The following is a 13,971-nucleotide window of genomic DNA, read 5'->3' on the forward strand; positions in this document are numbered from 1 at the left end:
TTTGTATTTACTGTAAAGCACTTCTCATGAAGTTGTTTTTACCAAAATAACAGCAGTTGCAAAAGTTCAGAACATTAAAGGGATTCAAAACAGGTCCTAGGACTGCAAATGGTTTACACAAAATTATATGGAAATTTCAAGAGGCAGGTTCCTTAGATGTTAAAGCTGGAAGAGGACGAAAGCCCATTGAATGGCAAATGTAGGAAGCAACAGCACACGGTGCACTGCACATCTTTTAGACAAACCTGCAAGTTAAGCACGGTTCACAAAGTCTTAAGGCAAATTCTGCACTGTTATCCTTACAAGATTTTCCCACGATCTGCAATTCTTAATCCTGACTGGGGCATGAGAAACATATGCCCTGTAGTTTCTTGTTCGGACTGAACTGGACGACTGGCCATGGAACATTTTAGACTGAAGCAGCTCACTTCCATCTGGATGATGCTTTGAATATGCACAACTGCAGAATTTGGTCAACCACAAATCTACATCATGTGACAGATTCTGCTTCATTCCCCAAAGGTCTCTGTTTGGTGTGGTTTTAAAGTGGATTTCATTATTGGACCCTTCTTTTTCAAGTCCTGTTCATCCCATTACCTGACCAGTGATATGCATCCCTCTTAGCCAATCAGGTGATTCCAATACTTCAACAGCTTTTTTATGCAAGATGGTGCCCCTCCTCACATCATCATCCCTATCAAGTGGTTGTTTTAGACACATTTTACCTAGGACAGAATCATTAGACACCATTTTCATACAATGTCGCCAGAGTGCTCACTGAATCTGAATCCCCTACGACTTTTAACTGTGGGGGGGGGACATTTCAAAGATGGTGTCTCTCATGGATATATAGCTAACTTACTGGACCTTACAACAAACTCCACGTCCTGAGATTCAGCATGCAATTTCAGCACGTTGCCAACAACAGAGGATAGCGTATTGAATGTTGTTGTGTAACCACACAACGTGCCACGTGTATCCTATGTTTTGTGACATTTTGAATTACCCACTATGGTGTTGCAGCACCATGTATCTCCCTGGTGGCGACTTTTGAACTAAAGTTGTTTTTTGTGCAAAATAAAATACCATTGCCACACACATCATTTTAAATTTTAAACCATCTTGCTGAGTAGTTACCCAGTTACAGCCTTTCGAAATGTGAACTTTAATTATCATCATCCTGTATAATATGTATTGATGATCGCAGGCTATAAGTATACATATTGTTGTTGTCAGTATAATGGCAACATCAAAAAGCATATTGTTTTGTGCTTTCATGAATTTAAATCTATGACTATTGTTAAAAACAGTTCCATAGGGAATCACTGTCTAGACATCATTTTCCTAGTATTTTTGTTTATGCAAATACAAAAGTCCTCAACAGACTGAAGTAATATACCATAAAGTTCATCAGACATTCCTCAGAAATACTAAAAAGTTCCTAATAGCAATGAGTAAAATGCAGATGTGTTACAGTCAACCATATAAAATATCTCATATGAAATCAACTGGAAATGAATTACTAGCTGCAAATAATCACTTCCAAAGTGATTTTTGGTTTAAACATCATTATGAAGTCAAAAGAAAATGAGAATTTCACTTATTGCCAGTGCTTTATCTAATGAAACTACCTTTCATTTGATGGGAATGGGAAATCAAAATAATATAAAGATGTGGGCTGCGAAAACACATGCCAGTAAAAATTTCAAAATGTGTTTTGTAAGCAAGGTACATACAGCGACCCCCCCCCCATTAAAATATAATAACATCATATCAGAACACACTCAACATACTGTTGCTGTCACATCTGAAGACCCTTGAGCATTTCTACTTCAAGGAGAGAGTTCCTCTTCATTAATGTTATGCAATGACTAATCCTAATCCACCTCCTTGGTGAACTGGTGAGGGCAGAACTACAGAGTAATATCAATGTTCACTATCCCATTTCGTTTTTTTTTTATTTTTATTTTTTTAAAGTTTTGTCCCACTAACCCTAAAAGTCTTGATGAAATGAAAGAATTACGCTAACTACTGATTCATTTTTATACCTAAAAATTATACAACATGGAAAAGAAATAAATTACCTAATTAGTGCTTATTTCTAACAATATGGTATAAGCCACAGAGAACAAAATAAGTAACCTATTGTGTTACTAATAGTTTTACTGGATTTCATACCAGAATCCTCAGAGTACAAATTACAACTACAGCCTCAGTTGGTCATAATTTCCTGGGTTCTGTACCATAGTATCAGTTGGTAGATGGGAGGGGTATCAGCAGTGCACGGGAAGCATTTAAAATACACTTAAATGATGGAATAATGGAATGTGTCCCTAGAGTTAGAAGAATAAATAGGGTATAAGTGAAATGGATGTGTAATCTTATTAAACAAGAGATTCATAAGAAAAATATGATGTTGAAAGAATATCTTGCATGAAGATATCCATCATGAAAAGTATAAGGAGCAGATTAGAAGAGCAACAACTGTAGTACAGAAAGCTAAATCTGAGTATGAAAAGAAACTGGCTTTGCAAGTAAAAAAGAATTAATATGAAAGAATGATTCTACTGAATGCTGATAGTATGTGGGTGACAGATGTAGAAGAGATTGTTCAACTAAGGAATTATGCAGGTACATTAGAAGAAGCCGAACAACTCCGTCGGCAAAACTTGTTGACATTGTATGTTTATTAATTCTGGTCTATAAAAAAATCAATTTATTTTTTATTTCAGTTTAGAGCATCCATTTTGCTAAAAGCAATCAAACTGGTGTATGCAACATTGAATTCATTGTTAACTTTTCACTGGATAAGAAATGCAGGAATACAGGGGGGGGGGGGGGGAATAGAGCTATTGCACTAACTGAATAAGAATTTGGCAATAGGGACTAATGGCATATCTGCACAATTGCTAAACGAGTGTTGTTGAACTGGCTATATAATTTCAGTCTCAGAACAGGGAGGGTTCCAGACGAGTGGAAAAAATTGATGCTAATCCCATTTCACAAGGTGGTGAAGATTTTGGAAAAGCTGGTTAGGTCACAGAAAATCTATATTTTGCAATGAACAGTATGCGTTTATCAAGGTCATGTTTCAGCAAATTGCTCACGACTGAGTTAGACAAGGAGAATGGATACACCATAATACTTTTGGACTTTGCTAAGGATTTTGACAGAATACAGCATGGAAGACACTGCATAAATTGGAGAATATAGGATTAAATTACAAATATTACTGTGAATAAGAAAATGCCTGACTGACAGATCCCAAAAAGAGGTATATGGGGGATGTGAGTCTGCAAGATTTAAGGTAACTAGTAGTATACTTGAGGGATCAATCCTTGGTCCACTGTTATTCAATCTATACATTAATGATATTGTGAAGGATTTGATAGAATTACTTGCTGATGATGCAAAGATAGGCAGGAAAATCAGGAAAGTAGCTGATATGCAATACTTGCAGAATGGTTTGAATAGGCTGAAAATGTGGACATGTGAAAATGGTTGTCAGTTCAATTTTAGTAAATGTCAAGTCGCAAAGTTCGGCATGATGAGATATCAAATGTCATATTAAATTGGTGGGATTATGCCAGAAGAAACTGATGAGGCTAGGGATCTTGTTGTTTAGCAGACAGGAAGTTGAAGTTCAAGGGCTGTAGAGCAAAGGTTACAAATATAACTCAGAGGAATAACTGCAGTGCCGAAATAAACTTTGACATGTACTGAAAAGTGATTTTGCCTCTTTACAAGGCTCTGATAATTGTTTGTTTTTGGTTTAATGGTGCAAGGACATCCATAGTCATACTGCATCAGAACACATGTAATAAATAGTGGTGTGTGTGTCTAAAATCTACATATAAAAATATAAATAATAATAAAACATTTCTTAGAAATAACAAAGTAACAAATAACTAAAATGGCATAAACAAATGAAAACCAATGTAGAATAACAGATGTAAAAAGAGAGTATAAAATGTATTAAAATTCATAAAACATACATAAAACCAGGTTTTAAAAAGCATATATACATATACAATAAGTTAAACTAATAAGATTTCCAGAAACTCATTTCTGGAAATTTTCTCTGTTCCGAGTTACGTGATTTCTTTCTTGCTTCCTTGCGGTGTGGGAGAACATTCCAGTTATGTAGAATTCAGTGGATGCAAATGCTGTGAACGGTGATAATTTCTGCCGTTAAATTTTCTCTAAATTTCTTGGCAAATTATGGCTGAAAAACGTCAGCAGTGCTACAATATTGCATACAAGCTACGTGTGATTGCATATGCTAAAGAACATGGAAACGGGCTGCAGAGAGGCATTTAGGGTCACCCCCAACTGAGAAAATGATAAGAACTTGGTGGAATCAGGAAGAGGATCTGAAAAAAGCAACTCACAGTAAACATAATAAATTTAGTTTAATCCTTTATCCAAGTGTAAGCAAACAAAGTTTGCACCTGAAAATATCTTCAGAACTGAGGTAAGGTGGTGCAACACCAGGCAACTCCGAGCAAAGGTGGACCAAGCTCTCATCACTCATTGTCTCAGTATCTCCCATAATGCAAAGCACATCTCCTTGCAGACATGTATACTGCTACCCCTGTTGGCAACTTGTATAGGTAAATATGACCTCTCCTATTGCTTCTGCCTTAGTATCTCCACGGTTGGGTCTCCCTCCCACTGATGAGACCTCAATAAAGGTTGAAACCGGTTGGAAGCTTGGGTGATGAATGGCAATGCTGTAGCCCGTGAAGTTTTTAATTGAGGCTCAGCTGTTTCTGTTACCCTTGCAAATGAGCGGCTCTGCTCGGTGGTGGGGGAGCCTGCTATGGTGTAGAGTCAACTGAGTTTCTGATCCTGCAGGTCGCTCATTATTGGGTGATCCGGGGATTTTATGAGTTTTTGGAAAGTTATCCCCGCACTTAAAGGGAAACCGGTCTGGGTAGTGGCCCTTCCCTTAATGCATAGCAGTATACATGTCCGCAAGGAGATTTGCATCATGGAAGATACTGAGACAAGGAGAGATGAGAGCTTGGTCCACCTTTGCTCGGAGTTGCACCACCTTACCTCAGTCCTGAAGATATTTTCAGGCACAAACTACTTTGTTTGCTTCCACTTGGATAAAGGATTAAACTAAATTTATTATAGTCTAACCAAGTGCAAAATAAACTTCCAACACAGTAAACATAACCTACGAAGTGGAACTGCAAAATGGGCAGAACTGAATACTTGGATTTTAGACCACAGAAAAGTGGGACTTTTAGTGTTTACAAAAATGATTATTCATCAAGCGAAAGCGATAGCCACTAACAGAGGGATTGCCAACTTTAGTGGATCAACATCAGGGTGTTCAAGATTCATGAAGAGAAACTAGCTATGTATGTGGACTAAAATAAAAATATCACAAAAGAGGCCAGCTGAATATGAAAAAAAAATTATTGCATTTCATCGATTTGTCATTAACGCAAGGAAACGAGAAAATTTTGAACTTGCGCAAATAGGAAACATGGACGAGGTTCCGCTGACTTTTGATGTGCCCTCAAACAAAACTATTGATTCCAAGGGCACAAAAAATTGTTACTGCCAAAATTTCGGGGCACGAAAAAACTCACTACAAGGTTGTTTTAGCCTGCTGTGCTGATGGGACAAAATTGCCACCACTATTGATTTTTAAAAGGAAGATGCTACCCAAAGAAAAACTGTTTAAAGGAGTGTTTGTGCATGTTCACGCAAAAGCTGGATGGATGGATGAAGGAAGAATGAAGTTATGGATAGATAAAATTTGGTCTAAGCGCCCTGTAGGACTGTTGAAGAAGCCTCCCCTGCTAGTATGGGATCAGTTTCGTTCTCACAGAACAGAAGATGTTAAAAATAAACTCAAGGAATTGAAAACTCAGCTGTAATTCCAGGAGGTCTAACTAGTTAGCTTCAACCTTTAGATGCCTGTATTAATAAACTATTTAAGAGATTTATTAAGAAGTGGAACAGCTAGATGCAGTCTTCAGATTTTGAGGTTACGCCATCAGGAAGAGGCCTAGCATTTCGCAAGTTTGTTAATGGGTCAAAACTTCATGGGATGCTGTGAAAACTGAGACAGTGGTTAAACCATTTAAGAAGTGTGGCATTAGTAATGCACTGGATGGTACAAAGGACAATTTGTTGTATGAGGACTCAAATTCTGATTTAGAAGAGGTTTCAAGTGTCTCTTCATTTAGCTCTGGAGAAGAATTTCTGGGTTTTGATGAAGAAGATTAAAAGGCGGGTACTCTTTCCTAGTTAGATTAGGTATTTGTTGAAAGTAGACCTACTTATTACTTTATAATTGAAATACTGTAAATTCATTATAATATTCAGTGATAAAGTTTTTTTTCTAAAAAAAATGTGTTCAAAAAAGGGGGTGCGTCTTATACGCCAGCAAATACAGTAATTGATATGAGAAGGTAAATGTTAATACTCTGTAAAAATTTCAAAACTAGGATGACACTTGATAAGTCTGATAAAATCTCCTGAGGATACAGGACTCAGATTATGAAAGTGATGGATAACTGGCATCACAAAGCTCACATACAGGCATGTCATCATCCCTCAATAGGAAAGAGTAAGATAACTGCCTTATGCAGAGCTGACCAAGAACATGTTCCCCTGTTTAAACCTTGCACAGACTAGACTGCCATCATTTAATTTCAGGTTTAATTTGGTAGAGCTTATTATTAGTCTCTCCCTCTTCCAAGATGATTGCCATTGCAATAGAAGTTTTTGTCTCATAATCTGCAGTAATCTATGTATTGTAAAAGTAGATGTTTGAGAAACAAGCTGACCTAGCTGCAGTATCTGCAGCCTCATTTCCCTTAATCCTAACATGGCTTGGAATCCAACAGAAGTGTATGATAATACACGTAAGTGTAGCTTTCATAAGTGGAGGTATTAGATTCAAGAGAGCACTGGATATTGCTCTAGACTTTTTTTTTCTGAAGAAAAGTTTGTGAGTCTGAATATATTAAGAAACAATGCAGTCTGATGTATTTTAGTGCAAGCTCTATTGAATAGAGCTCAGCTGTAAAGTTATTACACTCTAATGGAATCCTGATATAATGTTGTCTGGAAAGATCCCACTAAGTCCTTTGTCTTTTTTATGTATTTTTATGCAAAGAAATGGGCAGCAATCACATGAAACTTTTATTTTATACTGAGCTTCATTGACTGTCTTGTGGAAAAAGTTCTTACCCATTATATTTTCTGAACTGCAAGTTGACATCATTATCTACCTCCATGATGGTGAAAGTCAAGTATTTTACCCCTCTGATTGTATGCATGATTTTTATCCTGGCTTGAAAGATTGGCATATGTTGTCAATATTTTCAGCATCTTGAATAGTTTGAATCTTGCTATGCAAGAAAAAGATGTCATCATCTTTAATGTTCATGATAAAGTAAGAGTGATTTGCAATAAAATGGAACTATAGTAGAAAAACACCTTAACAATCAAGTTGTAGGAATTATAATTGACAAGAAATTATATTCTTGTTTTAATATTTACCCTTTAATTCTTACCCAAGCATAAGCAAACAAATTTTGCACATTTAGTATTCTCATGACTAGTCTACTTGTATATAGAAACTATTGACTTTGCATCATATCAGTTGCATTAGTATCCCAGAATTCATAGGAGCAGCATATGAAGGATTTGGTGGGAAAAAATGATCTATTGATAAAAGGTATGTGGGTGGGGGGAATAACAGGTAACTGAGTAATATTCGTTGTCCAAGTAAGCTGTGACCAAACACTGCTTTATACAATTACTTTTGAGAAAGTGGAAAAAGAACTAGTTCCAGCTCATCTCATGCATTTTTTGACAGGAAGAAATGGTTTCTTCTAACAAATCTTGATGTCAGCATTTTTATATAGTTTCTACCCATGAAAGGTTATTAGTAAACCTATAGTACATTTATAATGCGAGTAGGCTAAGGATTCCCCCATTTTTATCAATTTCATTTTTAATATAAATACAAATATATATATAAATATGCAAATACATATACAAAAGATTGTTCATGCAATCAGCCTCAGCTCTAAAAAAACTTCCCAAACCTGAACAAATTTAGGTACATGACACTGCCCCAAATTTGGGAAGCTTGCATGAGAACATCAGTCCAACAGCCAAGACAACCCAATTTAGCCTGCTAAGGGACACCTTTATGACTCTAGGAACAACATTAGTTACTCTCTTCAGCCTCATTTGCTCGTTAATGCCTGCGTGCACTTATCATAGTTTTATGTTCCCATGAAGATGGCAATGTAACAATTGCCAAAGTCTAGGAAGTACTGATTAAAGTTTCCTTTTAATTAATATTCAGTATACGTTGTAATTATACGTTGCACTTATCATAGTTTTATGTTCCCATGAAGATGGCAATGTAACAATTGCCAAAGTCTAGGAAGTACTGATTAAAGTTTCCTTTTAATTAATATTCAGTATACGTTGTAATTTCCTGAAATAATTTAATAGTCATGTGTTACCAACATATAAGCTTATCAACAACAATTTCATTTTTTTGGAATTTATTTATTTTTTTTTAAAAGAAAGAAAAGAAGAAAATGGAAAAATAAAGACACCCCAGAAGGGAAAATACAATATAGAACCCTGAATGACAAATTGAGAAGGGAAGCAGAAAGAAGTAGAGAAAATTGGCTTAAAACACAATGTGAAGAAATGAAAAATTGAGAGAGTGGGGAAGTATGGTATGAAAAAGCAAGAAGCATAAATCACAAGAGAAATGGAATTCAAGCTAGAGGCATAGAAAATAAGAATGGGAAAATCATACCTGAAGAAGATAAAATCCTAATAAGATGGAAGGAATACATTGAAGATCTATATGAAAAGAAAAATAGACCAAATGAGTTGCCATTAGAAGATATACAGAAGGTAAACGAAGATGATCTAGGCCCAGAGATTTTGAAGACAGAAGGAATAGATGAAATACCTGCAGAATTTCTGAAACAACTTCAGAAGAAAGGAACTGAAGAAATAACCAAAATAATAAATTTAATTTATAAGAAAGGAGAATTACCAAAAGATTTTATGACCTTAATATTTATACCTATACCAAAGAAAAGTAACAGTGAACTGCAAGGATTTCAGAACAATAAGTCTCATTTCCCATACATCAAAAATACTTGAGAATCTTAACACGAAGAATTGCATCTAAGGTGGAAGAATTTCTTGGAGAAGATCAGTTTGGTTTCAGGAAGGGTAGGGGAACAAGAGATGCAACTGGACTGTTAAGAATAGTAAGTGAAAGAAGCCTGGAAGTGAATAAAGAAGTAAATATCTGTTATATAGATTTTGAAAAAGCTTTTGACTTTGTAAAATGGGATAAGATGGTGGAAGTAATGGAAAAGATTGGTATAGATTGGAAAGACAGAAGGCTAATTATTTCACTATATATGGGACAAACTGCCATGGTGAGAGATATATATGGTACAACAGAATCAGGCATCATTGGATGAGGAGTAAGACAAGGCTGTTCTCTGTCACCAATTTTGTTTAACATGTATTCCAAAGCAATGTTAAAAGAAGTACTGGAGAATTCGGAAGAAGGAATAAAGATTGGAGGTAGACAGATATTTGCAATAAGATACGCAGTTGACAGGGCATTATTATCAAATACTGAAAAAGGACTACAACATCTGTTGAACAGATTACTGGAATCCTGTATCAATTATGGAATGAAAGTTAACATAAGAAAAACAAAGGTAATGAAAATAGCAAGGAAAGAGGCAAATATGGATATCAGAATAAATGGGGAAAAAATTAAATCAAGTAAAGACATTTAAATATCTAGGAAGTGTGATTGATGGAAGATGTAAAAGTGATATAAAAGCAAGAATAGCCATCGCTATTCTTGCTTTTAAAGAGATGCCTTTAATAGAAAATGGAATTTATTCAGAAGTACAATGGATAGAAACCTAAAGAAAAGACTAATAAAATGTTATGTGTAGAGTGTTGCCCTCTATGCAGCTGAAACTTGGACATTGAAGAAAGAATAAATTAAGATTTTGGAAAGCTTTGAGATGTGGATTTGGAGAAGGATGGAAAAAATCAAATGGTCAGATCAAATAACTAATGAAGTCTTAAAAAGAGTAGAAGAAGAAAGAGGTCTTAAGGAGGATAAAAAGAAGAAAGGGAAACCGGATCGGACATATTCTGAGAGGGAATGGAATCATCAGAGATGCCATCGAAGGAAAAATAGACGGAAAAAGACCCAGAGGAAGAGTAAGAAAAACAATGCTAGATGACATGATGAATGGAGATAGGTACACAACCTTGAAAGAGAAGGCTCAGAACAGAAGAGAGTGGAAGGAAAGTTTTTGCTACTAAGAGAAGAACCTGCTCAATTGCAGAATACTCAAGAAGAAGAAGTCTGGAAGCCCTGTTCTAAAGACCAAACATGAAACTTTTTTCAAGCCACTTCAGGCCTCCAATAAGTGGGAAGGTAGTCTCACACTGGAAAATAAAATTCATTTCCCACCTAAAGACAATTGCAAACATACAGGCCTACAGCAGCCTGGGGTGAACATGCTAACAAATAAGCATTAGTAATTTAAAATTCTAAAATAGTCATAGCAAATATTTTAACATTATTTTAACAGGCATAACAAAAATGCAAATTTAATTAAAAATAACTAAGGTTATCTGAATATTAGTTTCATGCATAAAAAAAAAAAATACTGAATATTACAAATTTGTAAATGTATCTTATCCACATGTCAAACGTTACTGTTTAATACAGTGCCACTAAACCATACCGTTGTGCACCCCCCCCCCCAAAGTACTGGTTTTAATAATTCCTCAGCATTTTTTATCTTTTTTAATTACTGAAAATAACTGTATTTCTTTATCTTCTATTTCAATCTCTCTTAAGTTCTTTTATTGATTTACTAAAATTCAGTAAATATATAATATATCTAGACTCAAATCAACCAGTAGAACAAGCAGGATTCCGTAAAGGCTTTAGCACAATTGATCATATTCATGCAGTAACACAAATAATAGAAAAAGCAGAAGAAAACCAATTGCCTCTCTCTGTTTACCCTTTATTGATTATGAAAAAGCATTTGATTCCTCAAAACTAATGCAATAATCAAAGCACTTCAGAATCAGGGAGTTCCTGGAGAATATATGGATCTCCTCCAGGAAATATACCACACACTGCAACAATCCAACTTCACACAAATAGCAATAAAATATCAATTGAAAAAGGTGTCCGACAAGGAGACTCTCTATCACCCAAAATCTTTACAGCAGTCCTTCAAGAAATATTTAATAATATAAACTGGACAAACCTTGGTATAAAAATTAATAACAGAAACTTAACACATCTAAGATATGTAGATGATATAATTTTTGCAAACACTCTAGAAGACCTATATCATGAAAGCAGAAAAGTCGGTCTAAAAATAAACTAAACTAAAAGAAAAAAACTAAAATCATGTTTAATCATTTTGTAACACCAAAAAACATAATAATAGAAAACAAGTTCTTGGAAAGAGTTTTTTCATATACATACTTTAGTCATCTCATTGATCTAAACTGTGGACTCCAAAAGGAAATAAATAGGAGAGTTCAACTTGCCTGGAGTGCATTCAGATAATTGAAAAGCATTTTCCAAAGCAATGATGTCCCATTCTGTTTAAAAAGGAAGGCATTTAACTAGTGTATACTTCCAGTCATCACATATGGTTGTGAAACTTGGTCGCTAACAAAAACACTGGCAAATAAACTGACAACTCAAAGAAAAATGGAGAGGTTGATCCTAGGCATCACATTGAAAGATAAGAAGCTAGACTCACATCACTGATATCATCCTTCACCATAAGCGACTAAAATGGAAATGGGCCAGACATCTATCCAGAAGAGAAGATGAGAGCGATGGACCACCATATTAACGAACGGGATTCCAAAAGAAGGGAAATGAGGCCGAGGACATCCTAAAAGAAGGTGGAGTGATGAATTGTCAAATTTTGTTGGGAAAAATTGATCAACCATTGCCAAGAACAGAGAAAGGTGGAAAGAACTGGAGGAGGCCTTCATCCAGCAGTGGACAGAAAATGGCTGAAAAGAAGAACTATAACATTCAGTAATAATGTGGTTTTCATATGATTTCTTCTATTTCATATTTAGTTTGAGGATACATATTTATATGTATAATAATAATAATATATAATAATATAAATAAGAATTTGACTATAATGAATATGACTACATTGCCACCAATTGGTGAGAGAGTGATTATAAGGTCTTGACCTGGGAGGTGGCTAAATGTGTTGAATTTTCAATTAAGACAGGGTATATATGGAATTACCAGGCTGGTAAGTATGATAAGCTTAAGAGATTGCTTGGATCAGTGCCATAGCATATAAAACTGCAAGAGCTGGATGTTGATAGTGCATGGGAAGTGGTAAAGCAGAATTTCAGGGAGGTAATGGCTGACTGCATACCTAGAGTTCAGAGAGTAAATCAAGTGGAAGTTAAATGGATGAATAATACCATTAAGCTTGACCTGCAAAAAAAGAAACAATTGTGAAGGGAATTTAAGTACAGGCACATGAACAGTACAAAGCACAGGCCAGAAGGGTAACCAGTATGGTAAGAAAAGCAAAAGCAGAGTATTAAAGGAAATTAGCAACACAAGCTAAAGAGAATCCCAAACAATTCTTTCGATATGCTGCAAGTAAAAGAAAAAATGTATATGGCAAAATGATTTTAAAGAATGCCAATGGTAGGGAGGTAACTGAATCAGTCAAAATAGTAGAATTACTAAGCAAACACTTTGCAAGAGTATATCATCCAGGCGGTGATATTGCAGGAATGAAGGAACCAATGGCTTATACGGGAATCGAGATGAATGAAATGGAGGTGAATAACATATTACAGAACTTTGATGTGAATACATCTGTGGGATTGGATGGTATACCAACTTGAGTCTTACATGAAGCGGCAAAGGAACTGTCAGTGCCATATTGTTTAAGTCTCAGCTCTGGGTTAGTCTCGAGGGGGTGGAAAGAGGGGAAAATAGTTCCAATGCATAAAGGAGGCTCCAAGACGGCTGTTGCGAATTATTGACTAATCAGCATATCAGAAGTCATTGTCAAAGTATTGGAGAAATTAGTCAAGAGCAGGAATGGATAGATGGAAAGCATGGTTTTGTGAAGGGTAGATCATGCCTCAGTAACTTGCATTTTATAATACAGTGATGGCTGAATTGGATAAGGGTAATAGGTTTACAGTGATACTGCTGGACTTTGCAAAGGCCTTTGACAGGATACCACATGGAATTTTAATCAGTAAACTGCAGCACATGTAAATGGATATAGGGGTGGTGAGATGGATAGGAGGATGGTTGATGGAGAGATATCACAGAGTCGTTTATTCAGGAGTAGAGTCCAAACGAAGGCCTGTGACTAGTGGTGTGCAGTAGGATTCTGTTCTTGGACCACTGCTATTTAATTTGTTCATTAATGATATAGGAAAGGATCTGAGAGAAACTGTTCATTTATTTGCCGATGATACAAAGTTGGTTAGAGCAAGTGAATACACATGATGTTCAAAATTTTAAAGGATGATTTGGATAGATCAGCAGACTGGGCTAAGGAGAATGGATGTCATTTAATGTGGCAAAGTGTAAGGTTATGCATTTTGGGGTGAAAAGATTAGCAGCAGTATACCACATTGGTGGAATTGTACTCCAGGAAATTGATGAAGCCAGAGATTTGGGAGTGTTGGTGAATAGGGAGTTGAAGTTTAGGGGGCACATAGCAAAAGTGGCTAAATCAGCTCATCATATCACTTGGTTACTGAAGAATACTTTGACGAGCAGAGACAAGCATGTTATTGTTCATCTTTATCAAGCCTTGATAAGACCCCATCTTGACTACTGTGCCCAGATCTGGGCACTAGGAATTCTTCTTGATGGGGAGG

The 13,971-nt window shown here is 35.8% G+C and overlaps 1 protein-coding gene across 4 annotated transcripts in view; it reads right to left on the reverse strand.

Annotated features, from left to right (window-relative positions):
* The window catches only part of RhoGAP15B (RhoGAP_ARAP and RA_ARAPs domain-containing protein RhoGAP15B), a 339,597-nt gene that overhangs the window by 72,059 nt on the left and 253,567 nt on the right, over positions 1-13,971 (reverse strand). The window lies entirely within an intron of this gene.

This window comes from Typopeltis vanoorti, chromosome 16 (assembly GCF_054136105.1).
Source record: "Typopeltis vanoorti isolate ZY-2024b chromosome 16, IOZ_Tvanoo_1.0, whole genome shotgun sequence".
NCBI classification, from domain to species: Eukaryota; Metazoa; Arthropoda; class Arachnida; order Uropygi; family Thelyphonidae; genus Typopeltis; species Typopeltis vanoorti.